Source organism: Pseudorasbora parva, chromosome 3, assembly GCF_024679245.1.
Source record: "Pseudorasbora parva isolate DD20220531a chromosome 3, ASM2467924v1, whole genome shotgun sequence".
In the NCBI taxonomy this organism is placed as follows: domain Eukaryota; kingdom Metazoa; phylum Chordata; class Actinopteri; order Cypriniformes; family Gobionidae; genus Pseudorasbora; species Pseudorasbora parva.
In genome coordinates this window covers 49154377-49166837 of record NC_090174.1, presented here as the reverse complement: position 1 = coordinate 49166837, position 12461 = coordinate 49154377, and the positions used below count along the sequence as shown (strand labels likewise).

Sequence of the window (12461 nt, the reverse complement as noted above, 5' to 3'; positions counted from 1 at the left end):
ATAAGGAGAGACTAAAGGGGGTCGCACACCGGACGCGGAGCTCGGCGGCGCTCGGCGGCGCGCCACGTCTTTAAAATTCGAACACATTGTTTTCAATGAGTGTACGCACACCGGTGGCGGCATTCGGCGCCTGTCCGCGGCGACTCAGGAAGTTGTTCTAAATCCTGCCGCGCCACAGAGCGCCATTTCAAGGCTTTATATTAAAAGTATATTATCGTTAAGGTATACTGATTTCAACCTTTGCTACAAGACACATTTGTTTTACATTCTGAGTTCAACAGCTTGAATAAAGTCTAAACATATTTTGGGGAAATGTATAATAAACTTAGCCTTTTAAAATGTGCGCGTCCGGTGTGCGATACCTGAGACTCTGCGTGGCGCGCCGCCGAGCGCCGCCGAGCTCCGCGTCCGGTGTGCGACCCCCTTAAGTCCCTGAGCTCTGCTTGGTTCCAGACAATGCAGTTTTTGGTAAAAGCCTGAATACATTACATATCTTGGAATTTAAGCAACTGGTTTTGGCTCAATGAACTAGAAGGAAACTCTCTCAAAACGTGCACACTATGCAAAAAACATGACCCACGTGTTTATTTTGGGTGCTTGCCAAGGCAGGAATCACTATTACTAGTGCATATATTATTATTATTATTTTGTTCAAAAACCCTAATGATAATTAATTACTAAACTGCACTGTTTGTGCTACCAATATGAATGAAACGTCAAATATTGTAGCTTTCTGAGAAATGTGGAAAATTCCTTTTCTAAGGAATCAAAGCTATGATTTTCACCTGGATGATGATAAAACAGGTGGAAAAAAAATCCCTCTGACTTGCGTTGGAGGAGGGACCCAGGCAATATCTAGGGACCAGAATATCAGAGACTTGCAAGTGGGCTCTTTTGACTTGCGCCAGTAAGCAACCACCTAGCAACAGTACAGCAATGCTCTGCCAACCACCCAGAACACCCTAGCATCACGCTGCCAATTTCTAAACAGGACAGCACTAACATTCTGTACCAAAAAAATATATATTCTTGTTCTATTTTAAGCCTGTCACTAAGAGACTGGACAAGAAACAATGCAAAAAGTTATGACACACACTGGACTACTTGTGTTGCTTACAGAAGCACTAGAGATGCTCATAATTAACGGATTAACCGACAGTAAGAATTGCCATTTTCTCTTTCTCTTTTGTTGTTTGATTAACATTGGTGAAAAACAGCTGCAGATATGTTAGGCTGCTGTCACTTTAAAAATTAAAGCCTGATCCAGTAAAATGATACACATCCGTTTTCTTTCTTAAATGTTTACAACACATAACCACTGAGTTTACAAGGATAATCGTTTGCATGCTGTCTGCACGGATCTGTGGGCGTGTATAGAAACAGCGAGTTCCAGTCTTTTTGTGCTTGATGTTTAAACTGCAGGACTATAAAGCATGCATATTATAAACTTTCACTCTATGATGTTAACTTTGTAGTTAATCCTTAAATCACAAGCATTCTGAACCGGGGACAGCTGGCCCATATGGATAAATGATCAACTACGATCCCTGAACTTGACATTGCATAGCTATCACATATATTGTCCAGCCCTAGGTGGAAACAACTGAAATACTAATGACGGTCATTTACCGTCATACAGGTAGAGTAAAGTCATCATTCAAAACTAGTTTACTTTTATTTGTGTACACTCTAAAGGTTTACTTTTTTGTGTATACTTATAATAAAACAACACATTGTGCTTTTGTAAAATAAAGAAACAAACAGGATGCAGCTTTATGATTTCGGTGAACGAGCGTTGGTTGTCAGTCAAAAAAACTAAACTAAACCAACATCCCTAATAAGCACCACAGCTCTGACCTTTTGTACTTTTTAAAATGACGTCAACAGATAAAAAAGACAATGAATGATTAAATTGGATGAGGTTTGGGTTGAAAGAAAGGTGAGGAGGCTAAGGAAGAAACTGATGCAATCCATCCTTTCATTCTTTGTCTTTCACTCTGTAAACAGAGAAGCTTGCCAGGCCACATTAGCTCTCTCTCCAGTTTCAGATTAGCATAAAGGCAAATTACTCACAAACACTTTTCAGCAGAATTCTGAGGTGAGGTGTACAGAGAATCTAGACAGGAAATTGGACGGATGAATAGCACAGAGAGGTGATGAGAATCCTCTAACTTGTCTTAAGTTACCTCTCCCACTCTTTTAATGTTCAGTGCGTTGTTCTACTGTGATTATATGGTTGGGAGTTCGGGGACGCAAAGCTATTTTAGACAATTACACACTCAATGAATGTTGACAGTAGTACAAGCGCTCTCCCTTTCCCTCAGAAACACAGATAAAACCTCACATTCATACACATGCACTTACTTCCACTGTCAAAAGGGAATGTCCACATCATTTCAGAATCTTCCAATGCTCTATGTCCTGCCTGCCATATGTTTGCATTTGTGTGTGAATAGAAGAAATTGTGCAGTTCGTAAAATATATACACACACAGCCTCTAGCATTCCCACACACACACACACACACACACAAAAACATCCTATAAGATACAAACTAATAGGAGAACCTGTGTGTAATGTGTATGCAGGCTTGTAGTTCTTTCAGAACAGTTTGGAAAGAAACTTGGATTAGTTTAAGAATTATTTTATCCATGATGAGAGAATGAGAAAAAGAAAAAACAGAGAGGATGATTCTCTTCCTGTTCAGGCTTCAGGGAAGAGAGCGGCAGCTCAAAACTAAAAGATTTTGACTCTGATCTATAGAGACGTGAATGAGTCCCGAACAATGATTTTCTCTCTCTCTCAATTTCCCTCACTCTCTTTACCCTCCCTCTTGAGAGAAACCCATACAGACTGATCTTGTCTGCTTGTAGGGATACTTACAGGTTAAGCCCTGGGCTAAACTACACTCTACCACACAGTTCTGGACATCCTTTCTGCCCTAACAAGAGAGAACAGGTTTAACAAAGGGAAAGATCAGAGACAGAGAGAAGACAGTGAGCAAAACTGAGAAGGAGTGTATGCGGAAGAGCTGTATGACAGCAAAAAGACAGGTAAAGTGGAGGGAGAAGGAGGAATGAAAAAAGGGAGGCAGATGAAAAAAAGAGACGTAGGCAGAAGAGGAAAAGCACAGAGCATTTGACTGCAAATGGAACTCTTTGGTAAGAAAACCAACTCTCCGTCCCTGCTTTCTCTCTCTCTCTCTCTCTCTCTCTCTCTCTCTCTCTCTCTCTCTCTCTCTCTCTCTCTCTCTCTCTCTCTCTCTCTCTCTCTCTCTCTCTCTCTTTGTACCATCCTTAATTACCTCTCTCAGGAATGGCAAACGAGTAAACAGCACTTAAACAGCCAGCTGGGAGAGATAGAGAAAGATATGGAGAGCGGAGAGAACTCTGAACAGTTTAACAGCGCATGGATTGAGGAGAGGAGTCCGCAAGCGTATGGTGACATTACAAGAGATGCAAGAGGGCAAAAATTAAATATCAGCACAATAAAATCTCATTTTCTATAGGGGCCAAACTGATTTAGCTATTGTCAAATCCTTTGTTTATATCTAAGGAGAATTGTGGCAGATGTATGACAGTGTTTTGATGGATTGACAAAATTTTCAGAGAAAATTATAATAATAATTATATTATATTTTATATATATATATATATATATATATATATATATATATATATATATATATATATATATATATATATATATATATATATATAGGGGTGTAACGATACGCGTATTCGTATTGAACCGTTCGGTACGAGGCTTTCGGTTCGGTACGCGGTACGCATTATGTACCGAACGGTTCTTGGACTAATTAATTAGATTTGGAAAATAAAAAAGTGTGTGAAATATAATAATATGCGTTCAACAAGGTAGCCCAATAACCAAAACGACATAACAGGCAATGCCCCTGACACCGCCGAAGTGAAAGAAAAAAAAAACACCAAATATGTTTTAGGCTGCTCAGTCAGGTGCTCGCTTACGCCCGTTTCACACATACTCCGTCTGCAGTGCGTGTGCGGTGCGTATTTTTTTCCGTACCCATGTTAACGAATGACAGCTTTCAAACTGCACGCGGGTGCTGTCCGTCAGTCTGTTCCAGGAGCGTTGCGTCTGCAGCAGTGCACGGATCGTTTTCGTACCGAGTCTATTTTTTGCTGCGCTGCGTTGCTGCATTAAAGTGGTAGAACATTGTTCGCATTAAAATAAACATGTACTGACGCGAAAATCTAGTAATTTCACCACAGATGCATCTCATTTAAAATATACTCTTGATTCAAAGTCAACACATGGCTTTTTTTTTCTCAAGTAAAGCAACAAAACGACACCTTACCTGGCATTTAGGTTAAAAAAATGTGCCATAATGGAGAGCACTCGTACTTTCTTGGAGGTGAAAAGCAAAGTTCTTTTTGACCTGCAGGATTTCTTTTAAAAGGGTGTAAAAACGAAAGTAAAGACTAGAGTCGGCTGTTTTTGAATAGACTATTGTAAGTTTCTAATTTAAAATGTTTGTGATTTAAGGCTTGTTTAAATGTTTTGCCACTTGTGTGAGCTAAATCTAAAGTATATAAATATGAATAAATGAATTTAATAAAATGTTGTTTAAATGTAGTAGGCTACGTAACCTGACTTCTATTAAAGGCGAGGCATGTTCAGTAAAAACTTTTGGATTTTAAATAAAAATTAATGAATAAATGCTGTGTTTGTGATATGCAACAGCGGATCAGTTGCGGACTGCAAACGCAGCATATGTAAAGCACTACAGGGTGTGGGGCTCCTGCAACGCACACGCAACGCAACACGCACTGCACACGCTAATGTAAAGAGCTATGTCTTATTCCTGTAACTACATAGAAGATGGGTAAAATCATACAACAACAAAAAATCATACTTTGTTAGTTTTAATAAAATAATAATAAAAAAAGGTAATTTCTGCCAATTTTTTCTTTTTGCTGTATCTAAAACATACCGAACCGAACCGTGACACCAGTGTATCATATCGAACCGAACCGTGAATTTTGTGAACCGTTACACCCCTAATATATATATATATATATATATATATATATATATATATATATATATATATATATTTTTTTTTTTTTTTTTTTTTTTACAATTTATTTATGTGAAGGGAAGGAAAACATTTCACGTTCACAATTAAAAAATGTAATAATTTTTAATTGGAACTAAAAAGATATAAATGTGTAATCTGGAGTGAAAACAAAAACAAAAATGAAGAGCCTATTCTGTGTTTTTTTCCGAAAATTTTTGGGACACATTATAACCCTATCAGCTTTCCTCATGAATATTAATTAGGTGATGTAATTGATTTTCAGAAAGGCAGGTAAGTGGGCGCCTGGCTATAGCAGCAGAAATACCGCTTGAGCATTCAGTCAGTCCTCTTACAGATGCAATTGGTTTAAACCATGGCCAAGCAAAACAAAACTCTTAAAATATGATGAAATTATACAGCACCAATGAAACAACCATCAATCATTTCACAAGGTGTATATTAAATGCTGCTTTGTACTTTTAAACAATGGCAGTCTATTTACTTGGCTACGTAACAATAACTGGCTTCGTACAATCACTCCTAACAGCCACTCAAGGCATTGGTACTTTAAAGAGGTACCAACAGCAGAATTCTGAGTGAAAGCAAATTTCACAGGTCTCTTTTACTGCACTTACGTAAAGTTCCCCAAAGATTACACCCCTCTCTGCCTGCAAAAGCAGAAGAGGGGTGGAGAAGAGAGAGCAGAGGAAAGAGGGAAAGGTAAGTGCTGTAGGTTTGTCTTATCAGGGGAAAGCAGGCGGGGATATCTCCGAGGCCTTGGGGTGAAAGGAAAAACGCTGCTGCCATTTCACCCAGAGAAAGTGAGAGAGGGGGAAGTGAGAAAGGAAAAGAGGGGGGCAGAGAGACAGATGGGTTGTGGTGCACACAAGCAGCGCCCGCTGTACCCTCTCCAGTGCCCCTCTGCCATAATGAATAACATTATGGCTGCATGAAATGTCACTGGTCCCAACCCCCCACCCCCCCAACCCCACCTCTCAAGACGAATGGAGCCTCAAAATGTCAGATGTGCACCAATATCATTGTGAGCGTGTGTCCATGTGACGCATGGACGTAGGCGTTAGCAAAGGTGCATTATTATGTACACACACAAGCACAAAGATGTGATTGTCTCAGGGATCGGTACAGTCAGAAATGTCAAAAGTTTATCAAAAATTCCCATAGATGGTACAAATCACACTTTATAATCTCCATGATATTTACGTTCATCAACCACCCCATGAAACACGGCCAAGCTTTATTTCAAGTGTTCACACAACATCAAAAGGTCATTTTGGGAAGAAGTGTGTCGTGCTACAAAACATGTTTGTTTCACACGTGTCATGTTTATAATGCACTAGTTTAAATTGGGGGGTTTATTGCACACATTGGCTCAACAAAAAGCATGGTCCACTGCTCTGGGACCAATGTGACAGTTTTGCATCAACTGTTAAGAGTTTAGTAATTTGACCACTGAAAAAGATGCATTAAAGCAACAGACTACCAACATATTTTAACTGTTGTAGAGACTTGGTTGTATAAATTTCATTTTTTTAAAGTTTTACACTGTCCTAAGTACACACAACGCCGCCACATGCAATAAAAGGTAACTTTTCCATGTTATTTATTGCGCAATGATTCTCTTTTAGAAACTGTTTCTATTTCGCAACTGGAACAACAACAAAAAACATGCCAATGATAATCTCAGGTAGCCTTTATGTGCTTTATTTACTGTTAAAAGCATGTAATGTGACTATGAATATCATTTAGTGCTCAGCTTTGTAACAGAGTCGTACTAAAAGCAAAATGGATAATTCACCTCAAATCTTGAAATTAAACAAATGGAAACAATAACGTTTAAAATGTGAACAAACAAGTATATTCTATGACAGATTGTTTTAATGAATCAGTATGTATTTTAGTAATGTTTAATGGCGTAATACTTGTGAATCTGATTATGTACTTTAGGGTTGGGCAACATCCCCTAAATTGGAAGCTGACGTAGACTGGGTAAACCCAGCCCAATTTGATTTTGCATGGCAACTCGGTCTGGAAACATTTACATTAATTTTTACTGCTTCTGTTACACTTTTGTGAGAACCAATCACAGACTGATTTTTCCACCTGGCACGCTATTGGCGGGTTTACCACGATGACAGATAGAGAAACGATGGGTTGTTGCCTGTTGATCGTGCTTCTTGTGGTCTGATTGGTTAAAGGACAATTCAATTGCATACAGAGTTGTTCGAATAATGCCAGTTGATCACGCCTCTTGTGGTCTGATTGGTTGAAGGACTATCCAATTGCGTATAGAGTTGTTCGAATAATGCCAGTTGATCAAGCCTCTTGTGCAGTAGAAAATACAGAGCAGATCCCCCAGAACAATGTTCAATTTTAAATTGAGCTTGGTCTGGTGATAGCCAGACAACAGCTGATGATGTTTACAGTAAAGCATTGCGATAGATGATATCGTCCACTTAAGAAGAGTTGTGCACTTTTAAGCACTTCTTATTTTACTTTATCTCTTTACATAAATATAATTTTCTACTTAAAAAAAACAACAACTATCATTTCGTTATTTCACTAACCCAACTAAGGATTCCGGCCTTTCTATATAAGTTGCACGTGAGGAGGGGAAAGTAGTTTCCTTCCAGATTTTGATTAAACATCACAAGGTCAAACTTTTTTTTTAACATATTAGTTGATTAATCACTCAAAAAAAGATCTATAACATGCATTTACAAAATAAGTCATAGAAATTTTCATTTTATGTCTATAAGTAAAAATTATATTTGCTATAGGCTTATATAAACATGGCAATAAAACCATTACTTTATGAATAACTCGGACACATTTCTTTGTAGATGGGCTAGTGAAAATGTCCACAGGGCTATGTCGGTAAGTCAGAAATGCTGACCCTGTCGACTATTAACAGCTATAATCTATAATATGGTTGTGTATTTTCATAGATAAAAGCTGACATGACTTCATCTGTTTCTTGTTATACTAATTGGCTGAATAAAATTGTGGATTTTTTTTCAATCAAAACTATGTAATAGACAAAACATACAGCCGGTCGTTCATCTGGCCACCAACAGAGAGAAACGGAAATTGCTTAGGAAACAGCGCAAAACATTCAAAATGTATTCTTGCACAGTGCAGAATGTTAATTTGTTTCTTTCTATTTTAAGTTGTTCAAGAAGGAAGCTTTTATGTTGTGAACAGAAGCATTATTTATCTATTATTGCATCGCAGGCTTACAGAGAGCAATAAGGTCACGCCAAGCAGACAGACCATCTGACAGAACTTATGCCAGGCAAAGTGATGGAGTGATCTGGTGCCAAGATGAGCTGTACACATATACACTCACAGAGCTGTGAGCAGCGCTCCACCCAACTCTGAGCAAAGTCATTTAGGTCTCATCTGTGCGTGTGTGTGTGTGTGTGTGTGTGTATGTGTGTGTGTGTGTGTGTGTGTGTGTGTGTGTGTGTGTGTGTGTGTGGTGTGATGATCATGATGCCAAAACTCAGCAGGACAGGCAACATGTTGAGAAGTAATCACCTACTGAGGCCTGCGGTTATCGAGAGCCTCGATCCATCACACACACACACACCTCAGCCACAGCGGAGGTCTGTGCCTTACGGACAACTATAGAGAACACAAGCCTCATAAATACATAAAATCCCATACCTGCAACATATTTCAGAGTTCCGGCTTCTAGAGCTTTAAAATGCTTTGCAGATCACTACACAAGTGATCTCTAGAGGAATGTGAGAATACATTGAGTGGTCTTCCCAGTGTTAGCTTTGACACTGCTGCTTGGGGCATTGTATTTTGTTTTAATATTTTCACCTATCCTATTAAAGAGAGTTGTTTTTCTCTCTGCAACGGAGTTGCCCTAAAAGGCTTATCCACCGATCTCTCTGCGGTAAAATAATTTGAGAAACATTTCATTTCCTTGAAAATGGAGCAGCTTCTTTATTGCCCTTGGAGCTTATATTTGATTACAGATTTCATCCATCCTCCCTAGTTTCTGTCATCTCATTACTCGTTTTTCTCTTTCACATCTCTTAAATAGATCGTTCTTTATTTAATTTCCATTTCCTCACTCCCTATAAGAGCTCATTATCCCCCCCTTCGTCTTTTCTTTAGATACACTGCTTCCCTCAACAGACACTGTCATCTCTATCTGAGGTCATCGCTACGACAGAGTTCAGGTAAACACTGACAGAATCATACTTCCTCCCAATTTGCATAATGAGGCCTATTTGACTCTAATTATCCTAACAAGTAGCATCACCCCTAAGCCTCTCATCACCCTCTTAATGAGCGTTAATTATTCCATCTACACAAACAAGAGCCACCTCTAACACCTCTAGTATCCTCTTTTTTTCCCTCCTTCGCTCTCCCTTTTCCACATCATCACAGAAATGAGAACCCAGCCCAATCGATAGAGAAAATTGCCATAGTGAGAAAGAAAAAGAGAATGATAGCCAACTAGTAACACAAAAGTGCAACTCTAATTTCCAGAGCCAATACCATATGGCTACAATACATCCTAAAGAGAGCTTGAGAATATGTGGAGTTTAGCTGATGATAATGGCAATAATTTCTCAGGCGTTCTGAGGGCATGTACGTGTTAAATGAACTGCCGACCGAGAGTCGTTAATGACAGAGAAATACCTTCCAGCAGCCTGAAATTAGATCGTAAGATGGAGGAGGGAAAAAATATTTTTCTATAAAGCAACAAAATAAAGATAAGCATATATTCTTGAGTCACAAATATCTATTTATGAATTCCTTTTTTTTATTAATCTTTCAAGTCATTACTTTTGCTGCCATTCCTTAATGCAAAAATCTCCTTCACAAAGTCACAGAATGACAGAATGAATTAATAAAAGTAAAGCGGGTTTATGTATGTGTTCTCACCGCTCTACGCAAATTCCAAAAGTCCCACGGTACAGTCATGCTTCAATGATCTAATGATTTTTTTCCCCACTCCTCCTCATTCTTCCTTTCTAAATCGGACTGAAATCAATTTGCTGAGATGAAAGTTTTCAATTTTATTACGTTTGCAAAATGGGAACTTGCTAACTGGTCTTTCTGCAGTTGTAATGGAAAATTATTTCCGTCTAGGCAAACTTTTCTCTCCGCCTCTGAGGGTTAGAAGTGACAGAATCGCATTTAAGTATTTCGTATGAGAACACAACAGAGGAATCCTAAGGAAACATTTACCTTTAGACTGAATAACAACGCACCTTTGTTCGGGGTTATAGAGCCATCTTGGAAGCGGGGCTATCAATGTATTCAGGCAGTCACTTCTAGCACACTGAAAGGAATAAATAGAGGGGGAAATGACAGAAATAGGGAGGGGGACGGAAAGAAATCTTTCCTTTGGGAGTTTTATTGTCTTCCTCTGGGTCATTATCTCAATTAAAAACATAGGAGATGATGATTACAGTCATTACTTTCACTCATCTGCCCCCCTCCTGTCCACTATCCCTCTTTTCTCTCTGGATGCCAATCTGTGGGGAAATATCTTCTTGATTACCCCTCTTTGGATATAGATTATTAAAAGCACACTCCCTGCTCTCACACTCCTAGCTGTGAATATCACCATCTTGAATTTAATATGACGAATTTAAGAATCAAAGCGAAAATGCACCATTTATTGCTTTGCTAGAAAGTTTGTCAGCAAGAAAACACACCAAGAGTTTTGTGTCTGTGCGCATAAGCATGCCTGAATGCCTGCGTGGCTGTGTGTGTTTGTATGAGCGAGTAGAAAGAGTGAGAGCAAAAGAGATTTAGGCTTCACAGTCCCCCTAGAGCAAATCATCTCCCTGGTGTCAGCCAACCCTCAAACATATGGGCCCCTTGCTTGGCTCACAGGCACGGCCAGTGTGTGTCTACGAATGTACATATGTGTGTGTGTGGCAGGGCAACTGTGTTTGACAGCCTGATAGTCTGACAGTTTTAATCACACCTCTGGTTTTGTTACAACTGTTAAGACCTGCGGCTGAGCCCCAAAACACACAGATATCTGCCCTCAGACGATGAAGGGAGGGGATTGCTGAAGACGAGAGATGTTTCACAGTCAGTTTTCACACAGCTAGGAAAATGAGCTCCAAGCCATACTTGGAAGACGGTCTTTCTGTAAACATCCATCTGCTTTTGTCAATTAAGCTCCTAAAACTCCCTGAAGCAACAAAAACCTTTCATCACCCAGATTTATCGATGGCGTAGTTGAGAACAGGTGCGTTTTCAGGAATTCAATTGAAGACAAATTGCAAATTTGGTGTAACTCACTCACAGATCTGTCTCCTCAGTCATCAAACACTGGCTCAGCTCCCACCATCATACAGACGCATGCACATAATAAGTTGTTTTCCGCCTCTTGCTTCCATTTCTCATATGCTGCGCAATTCAAAATGTCCATCCTACTATATGTCAGCAATTCTATAGTCTAAAAGAAAAAACATAAATATCAAACAACTGGCCATTAGCTTGCAAAATCCACGCATTTTTCTACAAACACAAATCTGCAAATATTCCTGTGGATATTGCACAGTTCACCGGATACAATTCCATGCATTCAAACCACATGCTGTCTCAACTTGCAAGTGATGTACTCTATGCATGCAGTCCATTACACACAGCAGTGTGAGGCCACGTTTGCTGCGGAGGCTGGGGGGAAAAAAAGAAAACAGTAATGATGATGATGACAGTTTCGGTGCTTGATCAGCAAGTGCTGTCTCAAGAGTCAACATCTCTGATTCCACCCAAGCCCTCACACACTTGGACAAACTTGTCATCCCTCACGTTGGAAGATCTTCCAACACATACTTTCTAAATTTGCAATCCCCCACACTTTCTGTCTGACAGCCTAATTGTTTGTTTGTTTGACATGTCCAGTTTCAGACTTGCTGGGATAGTATAAGTAAAAATAGATGTGAAGGCCACTGTGGGTCCTCAGCTGGAGACGATGAATAAAAACAGCACGCTGCCGGGACACAAGTCTGCTCATTTCATCACTGTCTCTTGCTTCTGTGCAGAGTGAACATCGGGTGGCCAACCTTTAGCATAGCAAATATCTTTGTAATTAATCAATAAACATTCAAATATACAGTAATGCACCCCGAATTCTATTTAAAAAGGGCATCCTGAAATTAAATACATCTTGTTTTTTTAGTTTTTTTATTAATGACAAAGAGAAAATACTCCTGTGAGAAGAAAGTAGACGTGAGCTTAAAGACCTTTATGCATAACACTCTAATGTAAAAAATATATATATATAATAATGGCTAGACATTCCACGTGACGCAGTCTTCCTAAATGTCCGAGAATAAATGAGCTCGTGTCACTGTCATAAAATCAAAAATGTCGTTTCCACGCGATTCTTGGTTAGA

At 39.2% G+C, this 12461-nt stretch overlaps 1 protein-coding gene across 4 annotated transcripts in view; it reads right to left on the bottom strand.

Moving 5' to 3' along the window:
- si:dkey-215k6.1 (transmembrane protein 132C) overlaps positions 1-12461 on the bottom strand; it is a 296798-nt gene that overhangs the window by 269402 nt on the left and 14935 nt on the right. The window lies entirely within an intron of this gene.